This window comes from Monodelphis domestica, chromosome 8, assembly GCF_027887165.1.
Source record: "Monodelphis domestica isolate mMonDom1 chromosome 8, mMonDom1.pri, whole genome shotgun sequence".
Classification (NCBI taxonomy): Eukaryota; Metazoa; Chordata; class Mammalia; order Didelphimorphia; family Didelphidae; genus Monodelphis; species Monodelphis domestica.
In genome coordinates this window covers 11,501,402-11,515,078 of record NC_077234.1, presented here as the reverse complement: position 1 = coordinate 11,515,078, position 13,677 = coordinate 11,501,402, and the positions used below count along the sequence as shown (strand labels likewise).

Sequence of the window (13,677 nt, the reverse complement as noted above, 5' to 3'; positions counted from 1 at the left end):
CACACACATATGCCTATGTATGGACCCATTTTATTGATTGTACACCATGATCACTTCTACATATATTCTTCTATCCCCCAACTTGTACCTTCTTTAAGACAAAGAAAAACTGTACAGAGAAATACAAGGCAAAGCAACTACTAGAGTGATTGTCTGGCAATGTATACAAGATTCTGTACCTGTAGCCCCTACCTTTATTCTGAAAAGAGGCAGCCCTGCTTATTTTCTGTTCTTTGGGACCGAAATGTGTTTATTTCTGTTACAAAACTCAGAACTTGACTCCCCTCTTTCTTCCTCTAGTACTTTCTTTCCTGTCTTCCTCCTTCCTTCCTTTCTTTTTTCTCTTTCTTTCTCTTCTTTTCTTTTCCTTTCCTTTATTCCTTTCTTTCTCTTTGTCTTTCTTTCTCTCCCTTCCTTTCTCTCTTTCTTTTTTCCCTCTCTTATCCAGTTTCTTATCCATCTAGTCCTTAGGCTCAGTCTTCTTCTAATCTATTATAGTGATTTTTTTTACTTTTTCTTCATAGGAGAATTCATTCCCCTCCCTGTCTTTTAAATATATTTTTACTGGAATCTTTTGTTTAAACACTGTCTACATTTCCCTCTGCATCCTCCCTCTCCTTCACAGAAACATGGTTTTTTAAAAAGAGAGAGAAGGAGGAGGAAGAGGGAAAAAGTCAATAAAGCCCACAATTATTGAAAAAAAAATCAGATGTAGACCCCAACCTCTGTGCTCTTCTCATCTCTTTCCTTTTGGGCCAGTCTTGGTCTTGATCATTTCATAACATTTACTTTTAATTGTTTTGTGGTAGTACTTCCTATTTCCATTGTTATAGCCACTGTATAAAAGTTTTCCTGGCTTTACTTCCTTCACTTTTCCTTAATCAGTAAAAGTCTTTTCCATGCATCTCAGTAATTATCCTGCTAATTATTTCTTATAGCACAATAGAATTCATGTACCACAAATTTGACTAATAACCTCTTAAATGATTTCCAATTCACTGGTATCTATTTTGTTTTGGTTCTTTGCTACAACTACAAAAAGCTGCTATAATTATATTAATGTACAAAGAGCCTTTCTTTTTTTTTTTTTTTTGCTAGAGCAGAAGGTTTCTTTATTTTTTTAATTTTAAAAATTTTATATAATTAATTAATTTAGAATATTATTCCATGATTCATTTTCTTTCCCTCCCCTCCTCCACCCCCTCCCATAGCTGACATGCAATTCCACTGGATTTTACATGTGTCACTGATCAAGACCTATTTCCATATTGTTGATATTTGCACTAGAGTGATCATTTAGAGTCTATATCCCCATCAAACCATGTGATCAAGCAATTGTTTTTCTTCTATTTCTACTCCCACAGTTCTTTCTCTGGATGTGGGTAGTGTTCTTTCTCATAAGTCCCTCAGAATTGTCCTGGATCATTGCATTGCTGCTAGTAGAGAAGTTCATTACATTCAATTGTACCACAGTGTATCCTTCTGTGTATAAGGTTCTCCTGGTTCTGCTCCTTTCACTCTGCATCAATTCCTGGAAGTTGTTCCAGTTCCCATGGAATTCCTCCAGTTCACAATAGTATACCATCACCAACATATACCACAATTTGCTCAGCCATTCCCCAATTGAAGGGCATCCCCTCATTTTCCAATTTTTGGCCACCACAAAGAGCGCAGCTATGAATATTCTTGTAACAAAGAGCCTTTCTTATAATCTCTGAATTTGTTGGGATATATGCTGAGCCTTGGAATCTCTGGGTCAAAAAGTATGGACATTTTAGCTGCTTTATTTGTATAATTCCAAGTTGTTTTCCTCAATGGTTGGACCAACATACAGCTCCACTAACAATGCATTAGTGTGCCCCTCTTTCCAGAGCTCCTCCAACAGTAACTGTTTTTATCTTTTGCCATCTGTGGCAATATAAGGAATGTAAGGTGAAACCTTAGAGTTATTCTGATTTGCATTTTATTAGTAATCCGGGGCATTCTTTCAGATGCCTGCTAATAGTTTGTAATTCTTTTGAGTCTTTGCCTCTAACATCCTCTGGGTATATATCACTTATTCTGAGTATCAGCATCATGGTATGCAGTTCTGGTAATTATCCATCAGGCTAAACTGATTAATCTAACCAGAACCATCATGAGGTTGATATTAGTAAAGGTAATGGTAGGAAACTGCATGATCTTGTGTGGCTTTTACTCATGGAATGCCCCAAATATCTCAGAAGAGTCCACAAGAAGGGCCACACAAAAATCAGTGGAGGAGCCCACGGTGGTCACAAGCTGGCTTTGGAATATTACCAACAATGAAAGAAAGAAAGAAGTGAAAAAATGAATGAAAGAGTATTTATTATGTGCTTACTATATATCACGGTCACTATGCTAAGCATGGCAGATATGGATATTTTAAAAAATAGACATTCTACGCCTTCCTGGAACTGACAGTCTCATAGGGGAAGACAAACCAGGCAGGGCAGGGATAAATAGGGAGGGATATTTTGTTCTGACTTGGGTGCACTCAATAGATGAGATTTCATTAAGTAATTGATTCTGGGAGCCATAGCAGGAGCCATGCCGGGAGCTAGGGGTACAAAGATAGAGACAACACAGTTCTTAGCCTCAAGGAGCTTAAATTCTATGTGAGAAATAACATCTAGAGAAGCCTTCGTGGCATGAACAAATGCACAAAGAGGTGCTTCGGTCATGGAGAGAGCGTCAAAGGTGATACGGACAGACTGATACCTCAGTGGTATCCACAGATTATTAAAAGAACTTGAAACAGGTTTCCAGACCACTGGGTAGATTTTTCATGGCGGTGTCCTGGAAAGCAATGGCATTAATCATGAAGGATGAAAAGGCCTAAACATGGTGAGATTGTACCAGGGATGGGAACATCCAATTTATTGAGATTTCATTCCGTTAGAACAAACATTTATTAAGCATCTACTATGTTCTAGGACCTGTGCTGGGTTCCGAGAATCACGAAACTGTTGATGTATAAACGTATGATTTGAATGGTAATTATTAACAGGAGCGAGGTCAGCCATGGCTGAGATGGGTGTTAGTTTCTCCTTGGCCTCAGACCAAAGCCAACTTGCACGTAGCCTTTGCAAAAACCGTTTTTGCCTTGTTTTTCTCTGAAGTAAAAACTTGCCAGAGTTCCGTTTTTAGGTGTTGTTTTTTCTGAACTCATTAGTTTACCTTTCTTGTCCTGTTAGTCATGGAATGTTCCCAAAGGAGCCTGGGTATCCTTCCTCCCAATTAATTAATGGATTTGTCTTCTGCTGGTGACTAAATGAAAACATTCTTCCTCTGTGTGCTGGCTGGCCTCAATCCCACCCTTCCCCTTTCAGGGAGATCTTTGCACGCAGTAGGCACTTAATAAGGGTTTGTTCAATTGAGCTGGATGTAGTCCAGAAAAGCAGGGCAGATGGTTGTGCTTTGGCCCAAGAAGAAGTTAAACTGAATCAATAGATGTGTTGCATTAGGGCAGGGAGTTTTCCGGGGCACGGACTGATTTTGTTTTGTCTCTCTGTTCCCAGTGCCCAGCACAGTGCCTGGCACATAATAGATGCTTGTTTAATAAAGGACTTGTTGACTGGCTGATGGGTTTTTCCCAGATGAACCACTGGAAAACACAAGAAACGTTTCCCCTGCACACTAGAATGCCTGCCGCAGACACTTACTAGCTGGGTGAGCTTGGCAAAAGGCTTTACCTCTCTGAACCTCATTTGTCTTGTCTGTGAAATAGAAAGAATCCTGCCTGTTCCTCTCACCTCGTAGAGTAGACGTGACAATCAAATGGGACAGCCTATGTAAAGGATGCCACAAACGTATAGTTCTTGTTGTTCTTGTCATGACTTTAGAACCATTTGAACCAATGGTTAACCTTTCTGGATCCTTCCCCCGCTTGCTAGGACTTTTCTACTCACCCTCAAATTACGCTGAATTTGTTAAACATATATGTGTAGCCCAAGTCCCAAAGCCCATTTGAATGAGAGCTTCTAATCATTGGTGGAGACCATTGCCCTGCGCCTGTGTGAGGGAGGGAGGGAGGGAGGAACGAAGGAACGAAGGAAGGAAGAAAGGAAGGAAGGAAGGAAGGAAGGAAGGAAGGAAGGAAGGAAGGAAGGAAGGAAGGAAGGAAGGAAGGAAGGAAGGAAGGAAGGAAGGAAAGGCCGAACAAATGAAAGAAAAAGAAAAATATTTATTAAGCACCTACTATGTGCCAGGCATTGAGATAAGTACTTTTACAAATATGATCTCATTTGATGTTCATGACAACCCTGTGGAGTAGGTGTTATTATTCCCATTTTACAGCAGAGAATGAGGAAGCACAAATGACTTGCCCAGGGTCATTCAGCTAGTTCATGTCACAGGCAGGATTTGGAGTCCTCATCCTTTTTCTTTCTTTGGAGCTCGCACCCTAACAACATTACGCCACACTGACTCTTATGATTGATGCCCGGAGAAACAGAAAATTAATAGGCTATCGTTGGATTTCACTAATGCTGGACAAGGATGTAAGACACGTCATCTGTCAGGCACTGGGGGAAATGTTCAGCAAAATTCCCAGAGATAGCTCTCCCAATTAATGTCTATTTTGTTTTTCCCACTAATCAAACCTGCACATTTATGTGGGTGAGTGCCTAATAATAACTCAAGCTTCTATAGCTCTTCAAAGCTTAAAACGGTTTTTATCTTGCTCCTAGCAGTCCTGTAAAGGGTATGCCTAGTTATTATCACCATTTGACAAATTAGGAAACTGAGCCTCAGAGTTGAGCTCCTGGATCACCCAGATAATAAGCAAAAGAGGATAAGAGGTAGGAGACAAATCGAAGCCTTCCTAAGTCCAACACTCCATCTATTACTCCATGCTGGTGCATGATGCTACACAAGCTCTCCACAATCTGCCGCCACCCTCCCTTTGAAGTCTTGCCTCCTGCCACTCCCTTTTCTGTACCAGTACTCCAGCCAAAGTAAACCATGTCCTGTCCTCTGTACATGTCCCCACACTTTCCAGACTTCATTCCTTGACTTATTCTTTTTCACAGTCTTGAAATGATGTCCTACTCCCCGGCTCTACCTATTTTGGATTCCTAACCCTTCTTTAAAATATAACTTAGTGGTAACTAGGTGGCTGAGTGGATGGAGAGCCAAGCCTGGAGATGGGAGGTCCTGGGTTCAAACCTGGTCTCTGATACTTCCTAGCTGAGTGACCCTGGGCAATTCACTTCTCTCATTGCCTAACCCTTACTCCTCTTCTACCTTGGAAATGGTAGTTGGTATCAATTCTAAGATAGAAGGTATGGGCTTTTAAAAATGCTTAATTTAGATATTTCTTCTACCAAGAATTCCTATGTAATTTTCCACTAGGGAATTCCTATTTTCAACACTAAATTCTTTACCAGATCTGTAACTAAGGGTCGTAGACCCCTGGTGAACCAGGGATTTGCTCACCCAGCGTGTGAAGACTGCTTTGACGGAACAGATGGAAGAAACCAATAAGAAGGTTCAACGGCTGAGAGGGCGACGCAGCAAAGCACTGTGGAGTGCTTAGGGCATGTTGGAGCACAAAAGACAACACAGCCATCCAATGCAGCTGAGGAAGTCTCCAGATGTAATGATTTTTCCTGCCAATGGACCCAGGCTTCCAACGCTGAGAGAGTGGGACTGTCTCTGTGCATTGACTTTTCCACTTAAATCTCCTTCAAGCACAAGTGTTTTTGGGCACTCTCATCTACATCCCAGATGAAAGCGTGGTTTCTGAGAGACTACTACTACTAACTAAGGCAAAGTGACTAGGGACCTATAGCTCAAGGCCCCCTAAATCCAAGGGACACTGAGAAGATCATTTCAGGGCACACTTTCTCTCCGTCAGTGGTCAAATCCTTTCTCCCTGTCTCTAGCTGTGACTAGTTCAAAAGTAATAAAGAAAAGTCCAGGGTTCTGCCCCACCCCCAGCAGTGATACCTCATTTGACATCTCCCTCCTCTCCCTATCTTGCAGTCTCTTTGCACCTTGGGGACAAAATTTCATCACTAGATTTCTGTTCTTCATTAAACTTTCTGCATTTTTCTCAGTGAGTGCCCAACAGTAAATTGTATTATATGGCCTCTGATGGCCCCTCCAGGATTCCAGAGTTTGTTTCCCTACATAAAACTCAGTTATTTACCATTTGGCCTGCTTGCTCTCCTTGTTCTTACTGGCATTGAGCTTTCCACATTCCATATGACCACTTTGTTGCAAATATCTTGAATGTGCCGTATTGGCGAGCTGTCATCATGTCCCTCCTGCTTCCTTGACAGGAAATAATTGTCAAGGTTTTCTAGCAGGACAGTAGGTAAATCAGGGCACTAGGAAGTAGAAGAGAATGCCCAGGCTTCTGGCCAGAGATGCCCCCCTGCAAGGACTATGGGAAGCAGGCATTAGGAGGGCCCCTTCCTCTTGGGTGTTTACAAGAGCCAGATAATGGGAAGGGAGCTGGTAGACCCAATCAGTCTATTCTTGGTGGGGCAATGGCCACACTCTCAGTGCATGCAGATCTCCATCTTAGTCCCAAATCAGATGCTCTGAGTTACTCGGAGTCTGAGGGTTCAGTAAACATTAATCCTCAGGTAAAAGCAAGCTGCAAGACTGTAAAAGCAGATAAAAGCCTCTAGCATGGAGCTCATAGCAAGAAAGTTCTCCAGAGCCTCAGGAGCTCCCTTCCTTCCATAGTAAAAAACCAACCCCAATTGCTACCTCCACATTCAGAGGTCTTGGAGCTGGGTCCTAAAGCATTACCCCTGCAGGGTGAAAAACCTCAAGCTGTGACAGGTCAGCTCCACAGAGTCTTGGGCTTCAACAGCATGGGTTAGTGCCATGGAAGTGTCGGGACTGGCTCAAGCCCCCTCGTCTCCTGAGACAGTGACAATGGGCCATTGCTCCTGGTCTGTCACAGTAGTGTGGGCTGGGAGGGTGCCAAGTCAGGTCTGCTATCCCAGGATCCTTGAGCAACATGTGCCCAAACTGGAAAGATGGCTGGTGATGAAAGCTACCATCCTGGGGTACATGGAAGATTGACAAAAGGTGGCCCACTGGAGAAGGAAATGGCAAGTCACTCGGGTGTCTTTGCCAAGAAAACTCCATGAAGAGTCAGACACAACTGAACAACAACAGAGGAGACTGGAGGGCCGGGTTTGTTTTCCAAGCCTTAAAGTAGTCTCCAAATGTCAGCTATTGGGACTGTGCTCGGAGGCCACCTACTGAATTGTTGAGCTTCCCCTTCCTTTACCATTCCTAGAGATGCTGCTCAGGAGGGGCTCCTGGCCAGAGGGAGCAGGATTGAATGGAGTCCTGGAGCATGCAGCACTTCCATTGCATGAGGCTACAGGGTGCCCCCTGCTTGCCAGGGTCCAGGCTCAGCAGGGACACCCCACCTCGACTATACTTCATCCCCTCCCATCCTTGGCTTTCCATTCCACCTGCTCCCCAGACATCTGAGGCTGGCTCCTGGCCCGTGACATGGGAGCCTCTGGGAGGAGACGCCAGCCTCACCAGAGCAGTGCATTGTCAGCAAGTCTTCCCCAACCCAGCCTGGCACCTTTGGTTATTGGGAAACGGATTGTAGGCAGTGCCTGGGATGGGACAGAGGAGGGACTCCCACGGGGGCCAGAGCCTCGAGGTATCTTGAGGCAATGCCCCAGATGCAGCCCACAATGCTCCAGTATCTAGGCTAGTTTCAGGCAATGAGCGAGCAGGTGCTGTACAAATGTAGAAAGGAATTCTGCAATCCAGGAGACATAGGACTAGGAGGAGGAGGAGGAGGCAGCAGATACGTAGAGAAGTTGTTGCTTGAAAGTCAAGGTTCAGAGGCGAGGGTTAGAGTCCCAGACCTGCTTCTCACTTGCTGTGTGAATATGAGCAAACTGCTTCCCTCCCCTGAACCCCCAATCCCTTATCTCCTGGCTGGCTGTGAGTACAAATCCCTGATCCCAAATCATGCTTTGCCTTCATCTCCCTCCCATCTAGCCATGTGTCTGTCCACCAGATCCATCTGGCCATCTGGCCACCCCCTCAACCAGCCTCCCCACAAACCCTCACTTTGTCCCTCTTTGAGCATGATCATCAATCCATGGTGCCATTACCAACGGAAAGGTCCTGTCATGTATACCAACTCACCATCCCTCCATCTCATTAGGACCAAACACCCTTTCCTGGCCTCCACTTCCTTTTATGCATTAGCTTCCCTGACATATTAGAAGGTTCGCTCCTTGAGGGTAGGAACTGTCTGACTTGTTTCTATCTGTACTCCTAGCAGCTAGCTCAGTGCCTGATTCAGAGTGAGCATCTAATATAAGCTTTCTCATCCATCCAATGAGCCAAGCAAGCCAGGGAGGCTAAAAACAAACAAGAGAGGCAGAAGTTTTTAAAACTCTATTCAGGAAAGAGAAGGGCTAAGGGTGGGACAGGGACTGGCCTTGGGCTGGATGGGATGAAAATTGCTGCACTGTTATTTTGCTTCTATTTTCTTTTACTTTAGTTGAAAATAATAAATGCTGGAAGAGTTGGGAGAAAACTGCGCTGCTGGGGGAATTGTAAACTGATCCAACCATTTCAGAGGGTGATTTGGAACTACGCCCCAAAAGCTTTAAAACCACGCATACCCTTTAATCCAGCAATACCACTACGGTGTCTATACCCCAAATAGATATTTCCAAAGGGAAAAGAACCTAGTTGTATAAAAAAGCTTGTAACAGCTCTTTTTGTGGTGGCAAAGATTTGGAAACTGAGTAGATATCCATCAACTGGGGGATGTCTGAACAAATCGTGACATCTGATTGTAGAGGAATACTGCTGGGCTAGGAGAAATCATGAGAAGGATGATTGAAGAAAGACCTGGAAAGAGCTGATGCAAAGGGAAGAGAGCAGAACCAGGAGAACATGGTACACAGCAACAGCAATATTATGTGGGAACATTTATGAATGACTTGGTTATTCTTAGCAATACAGTGATTCAAGACAAAATCTCAAGGACTGATACACTGTGGTACATTCAAATGTAACAGACTTCTCTACTAGCAGCCATGCAGTGATCCAGGACAATTAGGAGGAACTTATGAGAAAGATGCTATCTACATCCAGAGGAAGAACTGTGGGAGCAGAAGTGTAGAAGGAATGATCACATGGTCAATGGGGATATGATTGGGGATGGAGACTCTAAACCAGTGGTTCTCAACCTTTCTAATGCCGGGACCCCGCAGTACAGCTCCTCATGTTGCAGTGACCCCAAACCAAAAAATTATTTTGGTGGCTACTTCAAAACTGTAATTCTGCTAGTTATGATTTGGAATGTAAATACCTGATATGCATTATGTATTCTCATTGCTACAAATTGAGAGGTTGAGAACTGCTACTCTAAACAATCACCCTAATGCAAATATCAACAATATGGAAATAGGTCTTGATGAATGACACATGTAAAACCCAGTGGAATTGCTTGTTGGCTGCAGGGAGGTGGAGGGGGGAGGGAGAGAGCACAAATTATAGAACCATGGAAAAATATTCTAAATTAATCAAATAAATAAAATTTTTCATTTAAAAAAAGAACAGAAGAAAATCTTCAAGGACTCATAATTCAAAACACCATTCACCTCCAAAGAAAGAATTGATGGAGTCTGAATGCAGACTGAGAAATACTCTACTTCACTTTATTTCATTACTTTTCTTTTGCTTGTTCAAGTTCTCTTTTATGCATGTAAAATCTATATTAGATTGCTTGTTGTCTCAAGGATTGGGGAGGGGATATAATACTTATTTTCTAATATCATCCTTACAGGAAGGAAGAAAGAGGTGAGAATGCGGCTCAAACTTTTCAAAAATGAAGGTAAAAATGATTTTTTCATGTAATTGAAGAAAGAAATATTTTTTAAAAGAATTACCTCTGCCCTGGAAATGACCCAGCTAAAAAGGGGTGACAACATAAGTAAAGAGGCACTTAGATGCCCTTGTGAACTCAAGCCAATTGATCCAGATGACTAAAGTCCCTGGTGACTCTGGGCCATTGCTGGTGACATTTGAAAGATAATGGAGAAGAGGATAAGATGAGAGGACAAATGTTGCTGAGATTTTCCCAAAAGGAGGTGTATAGAGACTGAAAACTCTTGGCCCAAAGGATCTGACTTCAATTCTGAGGCTAGTCTAAGACAAATCATAAAAGAGATGGTGAGCGAACTAGAAAGGGAAGCAGTGATTACAAAGAATCAACTGGGCTTGGTCAAGAACAGGTCTTCCTAGTTGCTTTCTATTATATAGGTCTAGGATCTATACAAAGCCCTGGTTCCTCTGGGGTATTTAAAGTCTTTCACAACCCAAGACTCTGGCTTACCTGCAAGTTTATTCCATTTTATTGTCCTTCACTCACCCTCTATTCCAGCTAAATGGACCTACGTGTTATTTCTCATACATGACATTCCAACTCCCTGCTCCTTAGCATCAGCTATCCTGTGAGCCTGGAATGCACTCCCTCCTTTCTTCTCCTTAGATTCCCTTGCTTCTTTCGAAATGCAGTGAAAGCACTGTCTCCCACCCGATTCCTCAAATTGTTCACCTTTCCTTTCACCTCTGAAAAATGAAAGAACTTGTATCCACTTGGTATTTATCTACATTGTTTCATCTGACAATGTAAACTCCCTAAAGGCAGGGATTGTTTCATTCTTGTCTTTTTTTTTGCCCAATCAGTCTACCATTACCCTTATTTCTTTCCTACAGATGGATGTAGAGGAGAATTAACTTGAATTTTAAAAAAACAATTAGTATTTACACTATGCAAATTATCATAAAAAAATTTGAGAAAGAAAAAATTCTGCCAAACTCTTTTAATTAAACAATACAGTCCTAATGCCTAAGCCAAGGCAGCACAAAGCAAAGAAAGAATACTATACACCAACACCATCAATGAACAGTTAAAAATTTTTTAAATCAAATCTAGAACAAAAGATTGCAGCTAAATAGGATTCACTATGATCAATTAGCCTTCATTTAGTACTTGCTATACACCAGGCAAAGAAAAAGTGAACTAGTCCCTGTCCTCAAAGAACTCCCATTTAGTTGGGGGAAATATCTTCTTTCTGGGAATTAACACAGTCCTTGACATACGGCTGGCACTTAATACTTGTTCCTTGATGGATTCTTCCTTTTCAAAATAGTGAGTAGAGACTGGATGGCCCCTTGTTGATATGGCATGGAGAGATTTTTTGCTCCTGTCAAGCCATAAATAAATAAATATTTATTAAGCACCTACTATGTACCAGGTAATCTTCCTCGAAGATTCTATGAGTCACCACTTCCCAAAAAAGCTCTCTTAAATAGGATGCGCAGAATTCCACTGTCCAGAGTACTCTACTATGCTCTCAAATGGCCAGCTCCCATCTAGGGGTCTCTGCCCTTTTCTGGACACTATGCTCCAGGGAATGAGGACCAAGAAAACAGGGAGAGCTCAGGGAAAGCCTCGAAGCCTTGTTATATGAAAACTGTTTGGAGAAGCCTGAAAAAGAGCACTCTTAGGAGGGACACCTTAGCTCTGCTCTCAAATATCTGAAGGGTTTTCTTTTTTTTTTTCCTGTTAAAAATAGCTTCATTTTATTTTTGGTAATGCATTTGATGCTCAATTCCAGTGCCTTCCCCTATCTTCTCAAATAAAATATTCATGGCATATAGGTCTGAGGTTTCTATATCACCCTTAACTTCTCTTATTTCTTTTTTTTATTTATAGTTTTTTAAAATATATTTTATTTGATCATTTCCAAGCATTATTCATTAAAGACATAGATCATTTTCTTTTCCTCCCCCCCAACCCCCCATAGCCAATGCGTAAGTCCACTGGGCATTAGATGTTTTCTTGATTTGAACCCATTGCTATGTTGATAGTATTTGCATTAGAGTGTTCATTTAGAGTCTCTCCTCTGTCATGTCCCCTCAACCTCTGTATTCAGGCAGTTGCTTTTTCTCGGTGTTTCCACTCCCAGAGTTTATCCTTTGCTTATGAATGGTGTTTTTTTTTTCTCCTGGATCCCTGCAAGTTGTTCAGGGACATTACACCGCCCCTAATGGAGACGTCCATTACGTTCGATTATACCACAGTGTATCAGTCTCTGTGTGCAATGTTCTCCTGGTTCTGCTCCTCTCACTCTGCATCACTTCCTGGAGGTTGTTCCAGTCTCCATGGAACTTCTCCACTTTATTATTCCTTTTAGCACAATAGTATTCCATCACCAACATATACCACAGTTTGTTCAGCCATTCCCCAATTGATGGGCATCCCCTCGTTTTCCAGTTTTTGGCCACCTGAAGGGTTTTCTTATCAAATAGAGCTTAGTCAAATTCTCTTCACTTCCAGAAAGTAGGAACTAGAGTCAATAGGTAGATGTTTCAAGGGTGTGGATTTTAGTTCAATACCAGGGAAAAAAACACCTTCTAACAATTAGAAGTAGAATGGACTGTTTGTGAGGCAGTGAGCTCCTCATCATGGAAAGTAGTCTCCAAATGCCTAAGTAAAGGGATTTTAAGTTAGATGCCTATTAAGGCCTCTTCCTTTTTTTTTTTAACCCTTACCTTCCACTTTGGAATCAATACTATGTATTGGTTTCAAGGCAGAAGAATGATAAGGGCTAGGCAATGGGAGTAAAGTGACTTGCCCAGGATCACACAGCTGGGAAGTGTCTGAAGCCAGATTTGAACCAAGGACCTCCCATCTCTAGGCCTGGCTCTCAATCCACTGAGCTACCCAGCTACCCCTGGTTAAGGCCTCTTCTGATGATAAGATTCCATGCAATAGAGAAATGGAAAGGGCAAGACGAAATTCTCTGGCTCCACACTGTTAACTCCTTAATTATTGCATTTCAGTCCTGAGGACTCACCCCTTGTCCTCGGGCTGAGCCATCTGCCCAGTGTCTGGAAGCACTTCAGGTATTTCCCATGTGTCTGCTTCTGCCTTGGAAAGAGTTGGAGATATTTCTGATAGAGAGAGAAGGTGGAGCAGGGTGAAGGCAGTGGGTGTGTCCCAGATAGCAAAACAACAGGACTAGGGAAATAAATGGTTGGTTATTCTTGAGAAAACAAGGAGAGACTTTGTTGGTCATGGCACAGGTTCTCCCTTGAGCCTAGAAGGTTCTCCTTCCCTCCTTGTGCCTCTTAAAATCTCTACCTCTCTGTGGAACCCAGCTTAGGTGCCACCCTCTACAAGAAGCCTCCCCAGATTCCATTCGTTTTGATTCTTCTCTCTCCCTCTTCCAGTTATCATATATGGGCTTGCCTGGGCACATGCAGAGAAGGGCGATAGGATGGCTTGTACACAAGTCAGAACTTAATAAGGGATGGTTGAATGAATGAAATGGCCTGGTTAGTGTATTCCATCCAGGGTGATCCTTGAAGGCACAGGTCCTTTTTTCTTTTCTCTTTGGATTGCCAGCACCTATCACAGAGTAGGGCTTTGGATGGCTAATTCCAAATAAAGGTAAGTGCAGGGAAGAGGGACATTTCTACCATTTGGAAATCCATTTCCTTGCCATCAGAGAGGAGAGTAGAGACAGAAAAGAGGCTGGAAGTTGGTTTTACTGGTGCTTTTGGATAACTTGGAGAAGCCAACCAACCATCATCCTTCTGGTGAGACAGAGAATCACTGAGCCTTGCCATCTGCCC

The 13,677-nt window shown here is 42.6% G+C and overlaps 1 protein-coding gene across 2 annotated transcripts in view; it reads right to left on the bottom strand.

Moving 5' to 3' along the window:
* Window positions 1-13,677, bottom strand: part of MAB21L4 (mab-21 like 4) — a 30,333-nt gene that overhangs the window by 9,326 nt on the left and 7,330 nt on the right. The gene's annotated exons all lie outside the window — the stretch shown is intronic.